Below are 12,447 nucleotides of genomic sequence, written 5' to 3' on the forward strand. Positions count from 1 at the left end.
TTGGCGTGATAGGCAGCTGGCAGGAAAAGGCTTTTTACAAAAAAAATCCACTTGTTGCAGGCTCTGAACTGCGCATGTGCAGTCATGGAGACAGTGGAATAGTGAACTGCTATGGTTGGCCTCAGATCAGGCAGTGGGGCTTGTGAATAAAAGCCATGCTAGATGTGTAAATCCACAGGGCTCTCAAAGGCTTTATGATCTGGAATCTGATAACTTAAAATCTTTTCTAGATTTGGCAGCCGAATTCAGTCTACCAAACCACCACTTCTAGTACTTACAGTGCTCTGACTATGCTAAATCATTTTGCCCTGATAAGACCAAAAGATTCCGGCTCTCCTGTATAGATTGTATAATCCAAAAACCATCCTATTCCATTTCAGATATCCATCAGCCACTTAACTCCTCTTTTACAAAACCAGGTACCTCTACATCCTTGCGCCCTATATGATTTTGATATTGGTTTGCACATCATTTTAATTTATCTAGCGATGCTATTTTGTATGAAATGTTTTCAGCGGGGATTGTTAAGGTTTGAAAGTTCGGTGGTTTTTGCCTTTTTATTCTACCTTTCAGCCTTACAGCTCCGTTGATTTGGATATTTGGCCATTCCTGGTGGAACGCAAGTTTCCTTTAGATAGCCATATGCTTCCGGAAGTGTCCCTGTCCTGATTATTGATGTGGGTATTTCCAGGTATCGTTGTATGGATTTAATTATAGCACCGATTATTTGCTGTTTATTTTATTGCTTTTTAAATAGGAGATGCACACAGTGGAAATCTTTCCATTCAGGCCTGTTATAGTGTTTTTTTTTTTCCGTTTCCACTACTCCGGCTTTTGGTCCGTACTGCTGTGCATCTCTGGGCATTTACGGTGGAACGCAAGTTCTTCAAGAATAGCCGTGTACTTCCGGGAAGCTGCTGAATGGTTCAGATGAGGTTTTCTTCTAGTGTTATCCTTTTTAAGGCGTGCTTGCGGATGCCGGCCATGCCTTTGAAAACGACTATGATGACTAAACGCGTCAGACACGCATGACGCATGCAAGCACGCATTAGCAGCGGCCATCTTTGTTTACATGTCTGTTTCATCTGCTTACATGTGAGTAGTATTCTTTTGTTTTTTGCAATAAAAGTCTGTGCATATTACACGATTGGGGCCTTTCTTTTGTGAGGTGTACACCGGAGGTTTGGTGACCCAGAAAATGTCAGAAGGGGTTATTTTCCATGCTTCTTGAACACACTGGGGATGTGGATGCTTTGAAGGATGCTTTGGGGGGTTACCTGATTATTCTCTTTGTAAGATGCAACCTTCAAGAAAAGTTTTAAGAATATGTAGTATATGTGAAATTAGAGCTATAAATTATATGTGATCTCACTTTTACTTTGGACACCTGAGTGCACTGTATCTTTGCCACTTACAACTCTGTACCATAAATGATCCCTCTATGTATTATGTGCATTTTGTTTTGTAAAATGCAATAGAATTGAACATAAACATGGATAATCATCCCTTTAATGTATTTAATGAAAATCGTGTCTTGGCTACCAGCAAACATCCACCGGGTGACTGCTTTGGAAAAGAAAGATCAAATAGGTAGGTTTAAAAATCCATCAAAATGTGAGATAAGTTGGCACTGAGAGTTTTAAGCCATACTTCCTCTTCCCATCTTCACTCAACGTGTATGTTTAGATAAATTAACTGTACATCTTTAAGTGACAGCTGGGTGACACATGCCTTCATGCAGTCTGATTGTGCCTGTCCATCTGATGACTGGTGTGTCTATGGTCAGTTCAGGCTGAATGCCATGCAAACAGCTAAACACGCAATTTATTCTGTTTTTTGGCTGTGGCCAATGGGACTCTGGGAGACCCCAGTCCAGGAAAGAGGTATTTATGGCACTATGTTGATCATGCTTCTGTAAAGATTCCTTTTTGTTTTTATTCTATTTTTATTTTTCATAATCATGTTCTTGTGTAATATGCGGTAAAAACATACACTATCAGACAACTGGAATGCTGGTCCCTATAATTACTTTTCAATATGTCAGTGCACCCAATTCCTCACAATCTTGTCATTGGTCGGTAAAAACATTGTGTTTGGGAATTTCTCATGTTTGGAAATACTGTATGATTGGATTTATCTCCCCCATAGTAGATCAGAAAGATGACGGACAGATGTTTTTGTTTGTTTTTTTCATTCATATATATTATTATTGCTGGGAACGCAACAAGTTTAACACAATAATATCCGTCTAAAGGTCACCCTTGCTACTTTGGCTTCTACCCTTGATTGTCCTTACTAAAAATCATAGTCTTCTCAGAATGAAGAGGGACTCCTGATAAGGTGACTCATTGGAGGATATATGTTACACAAGGCACAGATGTCTGTTTGTTTTTATTGCTGTCTTTATTTTGCTGAGCCTGGGAACAATTCGGTTACTTATGGTAGAATCGAGTCATTGATACAAAGCTATGAGAATGAACTGCAACCACTGGACAGGCTGAAGGGAAATACTAAAGATATTTTTAAAATAAAGCAAATTAATGAGTGCAAAGGTCATGGGGGAACATCTTGATCTAAATACATCAGTAGCCAAGAATGTACAATATATCTGGGGTGGTTCAACTAGTTTTAAAGCTGAACTCCAGGCAAACAGCTTAATGCACAGTTGAAATACATACATGAGAACTTATTATCTTCCACAGGATGTGTAACTTTGTCCATCCACCTGATATTTACACAGTCTTGTCAGATAATACAGCCAGGCTTGTGATCTTTTTTCTTTCATGCTGTTAAAGTGGAATTTTGGGAAAAAACTATCTAATTCTAAAGCTATTCCCACCCCCTTCTAACACCTCTACTAACTACGATGTAGAGAAAAAATACTTACTTATTCTCAGGCTGTTGCAGTCTGGTCACATGATCTCCCCTGTGCCAGCCAGTGGCAGCTACAGGGAAGAGCAGAGAACACTCCAGCAATGGCTGAAATTCCTGAGCGGTGATGTCACCCTAATATGGGCCATCCATTGATGGCACTCCCTCCTCTCCCTTGAAGCTGCTGCTAGCTAATAGAGGGGAGTCGATCCCATGACCGGACCAGAGCCACCTGAGAATATTTCTACAGGATAGTTTGTTTAGGTGTTAGAAGGGGGTGAAAGCAGTTTTAAGATTAGACAGTTTTATCCTAGAACTCCACTTAAAGCAACAAAGCTATTTACCTTATTGCCCCAGAAATAGTGGTGGAGGGACAGTGGACACACATTTTCAATGGTTATCAAAATGCAGATAAATTCATTACTTGAGCCCAGATGGCCTATGTTCGAAGCTCACCACAAAGACTGGGACACCCCCCCCCCCAGCAGAGAACATTCACCTGAATCAAGAAATCCCAATGTGGAAGGTCAATGAGAGCACCAAATGAAAAATCCCAAAGACAGCCAAACATTTTGTGGGGCAAACACTATCCCCCTCCATCAGTACTGGGTGAAATGAACTTAAAAAGACTGCAGACCGATCTTCAGGATGTAATAAACAAAAGTCTGTGCTGGCGTTAACAGTAGAAGTGCCCTGCTTGTTGTAACCAGTTGAACAGTAAAGACTTTGGATTCTTGAAGATTTTTAAATTGGTGCCCTCTTTGATCTATCTCACCTCATTGCCCCAGTCGACTGGACAATAAAGTAGCAGCAGAAGGCAGATAGGGTCATTGCTCTCATATCTCCTTCTGCCAGTCTTTGTGAAGAATACAAATCTGTGGTTAACAGTTGAAATCAAGACTGTTAGATTATATCATATTGTGAGTATAGGAAAGTTGTCTTAATCATTTGCACAGATGGATGGCTAATGAGAGACTTTTAAAGTAATCTCTGACGAATGTTAAGTTTTTTTGCATTCACTCATACTTTTGACAAAATATGTAATTTCACTACAGGTCATCTTTAATCCTGCTGCAAAAGTTCTAAAAATACATTTCTGATCTGAAACAGTCAATACAACATTTTTATTCTAAAACTTCAAATTAGATTTCATTAACCAGCTCTGGACCACCCTACAGCAGATTTACTGCTACAGGGCAGCTCTCCTGTGCAGGATCACATGTATACTGCATATGCGATTCTGCACTTCCGCCTGCAGGGGGCATGTGTGCGCTGCCAGCGGTCCGCTTCTGCAGTGATTAATCACAGCAGAAGCTGATCGTTGGGTGCAGGGCACTGGATGTTGCCCGACACCTGTCGATCATCGGTAAAAACACACAGAACAGAGATATGCCTATGTAAAAAAGGCAGATCTCAGTTCTGACAGGAGGGAATTGATGGATTTTCTGTCCCTGCAAAGAAGGGAATAAAATCCATCTTTTCCCTTTAGTAAATGCAGCCTACACATGTGAAAAATTGTATCAATATTTGTGTGGAGATTTTTTAGGAAGTGTTTTATTTAAATTGCCAGTATGTCTCCCAGTGTCAGTTTACCGGTAATCGATATGCACAGTGAATATGGCTTTAACTAGCATTGGGGAAAGACCTGTAGTTGTGGAAACAGAAATAATAAACTTATGCGCGATTTTGAGGTAAGCGATCAGACGGATCTTCCCAATCAAAAAAATCGATGTGGAACTCCTCCAAGCAAGCAGCTGATTCTGATAGTGTCCCCACTGATCACAACGTAATTAAAAAATTAAAAAAATCAGCGCTCAACTTTTCAATGAGGAGGACCACTTGATCTAATATTAATGTGTATAGAACAGACGTGTCTAGAGATAAATAAATAATGGTCAAATTAATAAATGTGTCAATGAAAATATGTTAAAAAAATTTTGAGGTGTATAAAGTGATGATAGAATAAATAGATATATACAATAATTCAAATGAACATCCAATCGAAAATGAACCAAGTGAAAAATATTCAATGCTAAGTGACTGTTCATGCAAACCAAAATCATGTGCAGCTCTTATAAGATCAAATAAATACAACTCCTAAAAGTGTTGAACATGAGTACAGTGACCGAAATAAAAACACCTAAAAATATAGCAATGATATGCTAAAAACGTGCTTCAACAGTCCATAGAATGCATATAATAATTTAAAAAATATACATGATGATAGTCCCAAATAAAGTGAATAAAGTGCAATGTGCCAAAAAAATCTTTCTATATATAGTGATCTTTCCAAACAACTCTAAAGGTGAAAAGTGCTCTTCAAACACAGCAAGGTGAGTGTGTCCCGGTGAGCATACAATCCAGACACCGAGTGCAGTGGCCGCTCACCTCCACAACACTCAGATTGAGCGTTATATATAAAAATCCTGGCAACCCTTTTCAACTTGTTCGCCAACAGCCCAGCGTGCTCCAGCAGCAATGGATAAAATAATGGAAATATAGCAGCATAGGAAGCTCAAAAATGCCTTAGTTCCTGTGTTGGTACTCCTCTGCTGCCTCTTCCATCAAGTTGAGAGGAGACGTTGATGGAAGAGGCAGCAGAGGAGTACCAACACAGGAACTAAGGCATTTTTGAGCTTCCTATGCTGCTATATTTCCATTATTTTATCCATTGCTGCTGGAGCACGCTGGGCTGTTGGCGAACAAGTTGAAAAGGGTTTCCAGGATTTTTATATATAACGCTCAATCTGAGTGTTGTGGAGGTGAGCGGCCACTGCACTCGGTGTCTGGATTGTATGCTCACCGGGACACACTCACCTTGCTGTGTTTGAAGAGCACTTTTCACCTTTAGAGTTGTTTGGAAAGATCACTATATATAGAAAGATTTTTTTGGCACATTGCACTTTATTCACTTTATTTGGGACTATCATCATGTATATTTTTTAAATTATTATATGCATTCTATGGACTGTTGAAGCACGTTTTTAGCATATCATTGCTATATTTTTAGGTGTTTTTATTTCGGTCACTGTACTCATGTTCAACACTTTTAGGAGTTGTATTTATTTGATCTTATAAGAGCTGCACATGATTTTGGTTTGCATGAACAGTCACTCAGCATTGAATTTTTTTCACTTGGTTCATTTTCGATTGGATGTTCATTTGAATTATTGTATATATCTATTTATTCTATCATCACTTTATACACCTCAAAATTTTTTTAACATATTTTCATTGACACATTTATTAATTTGACCATTATTTATTTATCTCAAGACATGTCTGTTCTATACACATTAATATTAGATCAAGTGGTCCCCCTCATTGAAAAGTTGAGCGCTGATTTTTTTAATTTTTTAATTACTGTAGTTGTGGAAACCTTCCATTAAATGGAGACTTCATACCCCTCTCCTGATCTCTCATATTGCGGGCACTCTGAGCGGCTGCCGAACAAAAACGAATGCCGGTCCAGGTCTATGGCAGTGGCATGCAAACTCCGCCGTACAAATGTATATCAGCCAGCCGGGGCCCCTGTATTCACTGGTGAAGTCATGTTTGTAATGTGGAATTATTATCGTTTTGATAAGTATCTGCCCTTTTGCTGGAATAAATGGCTGTTAGCTTTCCATTATGTTACATGATTGAAATGCTGCTACTATTTTCTTTTGCAGATATAGTCTCATTTACTGGAACAGTAGCATAATCACTATCAAATATGGTTTTTATAAACTATATTATATAGGATTCACTCTAACAGGTTATGACGGGAGTGCATGCGTATGTACTGATGTGGTCGCGTTCATAAGAATCCACGCTAATTCCATTGTATAGTGTTTGGCAGCCATTTTCCTATACGTGGGTCCCATTGTTAGCAATAGTGCATGCTTCCTCCTTGCATCTAATGACTGGAGACTGTTTCACATGGCTCAGTTGGTTCATTTACATACACTCCCATTTCTATTCTACGTCCGAAAATATACATATCTGTGATTGGTTGTGTTGACGCCACCTCCCCCTATAAACCCCTTTTTGCCTGAGCATAAATAAACAAGCCTCCTGTGTTGGAGGAGGACTGCTTCTATTGACATCGACCGTGACACAGCTTTTTGCATGTTTTCTCTCTTTGTCGCCGAGCAGGCTAGGATTTCTTTACACAAAAGAGCTGTACATAGTACTTTTAAGCACAAGGCATTAATGGCGCGTGGCGCGTATTAATATCCACAAGTGCGCTTTTCAGCGCAGCGAAGTTCTATTTAATTTCCATCACAACATGTCACAAAAACATCGGCTAGGCACACAGTTAACCCTTTGATTGCCCTGGATGTTTAAGCCCTTCCCAGCCAGTGTCATTAGTACAGTGACAGTAAATATTTTTAGCACTGATCACTGCATTAGTGTCACAGGTTCCCGCAAATTGTCAAAAGTGCCAGTTATTGTCTGATTGTCCGCTGCAATATCATAGTCCCACTATAAGTCGCTGATCTCTGCCATTACTAGTATAAAAAAAAACTAAATAAAAATTTCATAAATATATACCATAGTTTGTAGATGCTATAACAATTATTTAAACCGATCAATATACACTTATTTGGGATTTTATTTTACCAGAAACATGTAACTGAATACATATTGGCCTAAATTTATGAAGACATTTGAATTTACACTTTTTTTTTTTTTGAATATGTTTTATAGCAGAAAGTAAAAATTATTTATTTTTTTCCCCCAAAAATTGTGTTTTTTTTATTTATAGAGCAAAAAATAAAAATGGAGCGGTGATCAAATACCACCAAAAGAGAGCTCTATTTGTGGGAAAAAAAATACACAACTTTTATTTGGGTGCAGCGGTGCATGACCGCGTAATTGTCAGTTTAACTAACATAGTGCCGTATCACAAAAAATGTCCTGGTCATTAAGGGGGGTAAATCTTACTGTTTAAATGTCACATTACATTGTTGAAATATTTGCAAGATATGCATTCCAAAACAAATTGTGAGAAAACATGCATCAAAAGTTCTGTTGAAAGTCACTCTACCGTACATACAGTTGGAAAATGGATCCATAAAGAATAGATGCCTCTTGTCTGATATGCCTAAAATGTCATAATGATCAAGTTTGGGGAGAAAATGTGATACAAAAGCCACAATAGGTAACCTCAGCATACCACTCATATTTCTTTTGGCCTGGCTGGAACTTTTTAGCTTATAGAGCTCACTTGAACATAGTTTTTACAGTATATACATTGAGCATAGGAAGTTAGTGCAATGGAGTTCATTGGACCCTCTGTTTTCCCCACAGGCAACAAGACAGATTGTAGAGCAGTGCATGTCTCAGACAGCCGGTCAGAGCAAACAGCAGCAGAGCCAGCATGCTGATGGCCAGATCAGGCATGGGCCAACAGGGCACAGGTTCCTGAAAGGTAGACAGAGCACAGAATGCGAAAAGCAGATGTACCTGTAACGCTCCTGCGTTTTTAGTATAGGCTGGATTTGCAGCTGCAAAATCTCCACTCAGTAGTCATGTAGAGATGTGTTGAATACCAGATCCAACTCTCCAGGACTCATCACCGTGGGCCTGTCAGCTTCAACATACAGATATATACACACTCAATGAGATGTTCCTGGAGTGATAGGATGTATATGATAGTATGAAGGTGATGTGCTGAAGGGACAGGTGTGAACAGTGACAAGGATGGTAATCACTTGATAGGTTTGTATAGGAGAGTTCAAGATGGTATTTAGGAATGCAGATAGGTTAGTATCGAGTATGCTAACAGGTGGTGAGGACAGCAGATGACAAATACAGGATAGACTAACCCAGTGCAAGGATAGATAGTAGTAGACAGGAGAGCTAGCAATCTATGCAGCAGTGCAGATGATAGATGGTAGTAGGCTCAAGAGCTAGCAATCTATGTAACAGTGCAGATGATAGGATAGTATGGATAGGTAGTAACAGTCCTTAATGTGCATAGGTAGATAGTGCAATAAGGTTATGGAGGGTTCCCCTGCGGGGTACTTATCACTTGTAATGTTAGTAGTTTAGAGAGGTCCAGTAGATAAGGAATGATCCGGTAGCGAGATACAGGGATCAGTAGCGAGGTTCCGGTCTGCTCCAGGTAAAGGGAATAGCTGGAGGTTCCGATCGAGAGACAGGCTTGAAAGCCTGTGGATAACAAGGCAGGTTGAACGAACAATGTGAGTGAGACCGCCGGCGGTTGAAATAGCCGCTCTGCGTCGCTCAGCAGTGACATCATCGTTCTTAAAGGTATATGCGTACCACCTGAAGAGAAAGGTGGGACGCATTACAGAGAAAGTGGTGATTAAGGGTACCGGAGGTACCAGAATCTTACAGTACCCCCCCCTTAAGGCCGGCTCCGGAAGGCCTATAGGACAGGTTTCTCTGGGTGTTTCGAGTGAAAGTTCCGTATAAGTCTAGGCGCCTTGAATATCAGAGGTATCTAGCCAGGTGTCGTCTTGGGGTCCATAGTTCTTCCATCTTATGAGATACTGGAGTCTTCCTCTATGGATGCGAGAATCCAAAATTTCCTTGATCTCATACTCTTCTCCGCCTTCAACTTGTATTGGAGGTGGAGGCAAGATGGTAGGCCTTATTCCTTGGTTAGGAACATGGGGCTTCAGTAGCGACACATGGAAGATGGGATGGATCTTGAGATCTGCTGGTAGGGTGAGCTGTACTGCAGCTTTTCCGATAAGTTTTTTAATTGGGAAGGGTCCCAAAAATAAAGGTCCAAGCTTCTTGCTAGGGATTTTTAATCTTAAGTTCTTTGTCGATAGCCAAACAAGGTCCCCAATAGCATACTGAGGAGAAGGTCTTCTACGAAGGTCGTAGTACTTTTTTGTTGACTGTGAGCGTGTGATATAGTGGTATTGAGTAAACCCAAAGAGTCTTTTATTTGGGTAAGGTAATCCGAGGCTACTGGGTTACTCGATGGCAGGATGCGTGGTGGAAGAAGAGTGGGATGAAACCCATAGTTCAAGTAGAATGGACTTTGCTTCGTAGTACTGTGGGTTGCGTTGTTGTAAGCAAATTCTGCTAGAGGAAGGAGATCCACCCAATCATCCTGCAAGTATGATGTGTAGCAACGTAGATATTGCTCAATGCACTGGTTGACTCTTTCAGTCTGTCCGTTGGTCTGAGGATGGTAGGGAGAAGTGAGCTTTCGCTCAATGTGTAAAATTTGACAAAGTGCTTGCCAAAATTTAGAGATGAATTGTGAACCACGGTCGGACAAAAGAGTTTTTGGAATTCCATGCAACTTAAACACATGTTTCATCAGTAGTTCTGCTGTTTGTTTAGATGAAGGTAGTCTACGGATAGCAATGAAATGTGCCATCTTTGTCAAGTGGTCCACTGACACTAGGATGGTATTAAATCCTTTAGAGGGTGGTAGTTCTACTATGAAATCTAAGGACACAACTTCCCATGGAACCTGGGGTATTGGTAGACTACAAAGTAGTCCAGATGGTTTTGTAGTGTCAATTTTGGACCTTGCACAGATGTCGCATGAAGAAACAAATTTTTGTACAGACATCTTCATATCAGGCCACCAAAACTGCCTGGTGAGCAAATTAAAGGTTTTCGTTATACCCATATGTCCTGCCATGGGCACATCATGCGATAACTCCAAGATCTTGGTGCGCATAGTAGGGGGTATGTAGAGTTTTTCATTGTAATAGAGGAAGCCTTCTGCATCAGTACTTAGTTGTGGTGGAAGTGAATCCATTCTTATACTGTGCAAAATCTCTTCCTTCAAGGAACGGACAACACCAATAATGCGTTCATAGGGTATTATGGGAATGGAAGGGATTTCGGCGCAGTTATCTTCGTTTAATCGTGATAACGCATCCGCTTTTTTATTTTTGTCTGCAGGCGTGTAGGTCACTAGGAAATTAAATCTTAAAAAGAATAATGACCATCGTACCTGCCGGTGGGAGAGAGTCTTGTTAGTCTGGAGGTATTGAAGGTTTTTATGATCTGTATATATGAGTATTGGTAACTGGGTACCTTCGAGCAGATGTCGCCAATTCTCCAGTGCCAGTTTTATGGCAAGCAACTCCTTTTCACCCACTGGGTAATTCACCTCTGGGCTGCTTAGTGATTTTGAAAAGAAAGCAACTGGGTGGAGTGATGAAGTGTTTGTTGGTCGTTGGGAGAGAACTGCTCCTACTGCCATATTTGACGCATCTACCTCTAGAATATATTGGAGGGATGGGTCTGGAAGGCGTAGTATGGGAGCAGAAGTAAAGCTTGATTTTAACAAGCAGAAAGCTTGATTTGCTTCTTCTGACCATTTGAATGGTTTTTTTATACTTGTCAGTTGTGTGAGAGGTCTCACAATAGCGGAAAAGTTCTTGATGAACTTCCTATAGAAGTTCGAGAATCCAAGGAATCGCTGTAGGGCCTTACGAGTTGTTGGTATAGGCCAGTCTAGAATACAGGATATCTTACTCATATCCATCTTAATTCCAGTTTTGGATATGAAGTATCCTAGAAATAATATTTCTTCTTTATGAAATAGACATTTTTTTAATTTCACATATAGTCTGTGTGAGAGCAATCTGGACAACACAAGTCTTACATGTTTTATGTGTTCAGGCATAGATCGAGAATAAATAAGTATATCGTCTAGGTATACTACAACACAGACATCAAGTAAGTCTCTAAAGATGTCGTTTATGAATCTTTGGAAAGCTGCGGGAGCATTACATAGCCCGAATGGCATCACAAGGTATTCGAATAGTCCGTATCTGGTTCTGAATGCTGTTTTCCACTCATCCCCGTCATGGATTCGGATTAGGTTGTATGCCCCTTTCAGGTCTAATTTGGTGAAATAAGTAGCCCCACGCACCTGTTCAATAAGTTCAGGGATGAGCGGCAAAGGATAGCGATCCTTTATCGTAATCGTGTTTAATTGCCCATAATCGATAATAGGCCTGAGACTGGAATCTTTATTGCGGACAAAGAAAAGTCCTGCAGCAGTGGAAGAAGTAGAGGGTCTAATGAACCCTTTTGTCAAATTCTCATCCAAGTATTCCTTGAGATGAGAAAGTTCATCCTGTGAAAGGGGATAAACATGACCGAAAGGCAATTTGCTGTTAGGGAGTAGATCGATAGTGCAATCGTAATCCCTATGGGGAGGCAACACTTGAGCATTTTTCTCAAGGAACACTTCGGACAGATCCTGATAGCATAGTGGTGCAATTTCATCTGACACCACAGACAGAATCTTCCCATAAGATGGGAGGTTACACGTATTCTCACAATAGTGAGAAGGGAAAACCAAAGTCCATTTTTTCCAATCTATGATTGGTTGGTATGTGTGTAACCAGGGAAGTCCCAAAATAATAGGAAAATGGGGTGAGGATAGTATGTCAAAGGTGATGGTCTCCACATGTGATTCGTTGGTAGTGACAAGGAGTGCCTGTGTCTGGTTGGTGATTGGACCAGAAGACAGTGGAATACCATTAATGAAACTAACAGAAACAGGCTTAGATTTTGAAATAATAGGTATTTTATTTAAGGTAACAAAGCGTGTATCAATATAGTTTCCACAAGATC

The sequence above is a fragment of the Pelophylax lessonae genome (assembly GCF_965119305.1).
Source record: "Pelophylax lessonae genome assembly, chromosome: 10".
Classification (NCBI taxonomy): domain Eukaryota; kingdom Metazoa; phylum Chordata; class Amphibia; order Anura; family Ranidae; genus Pelophylax; species Pelophylax lessonae.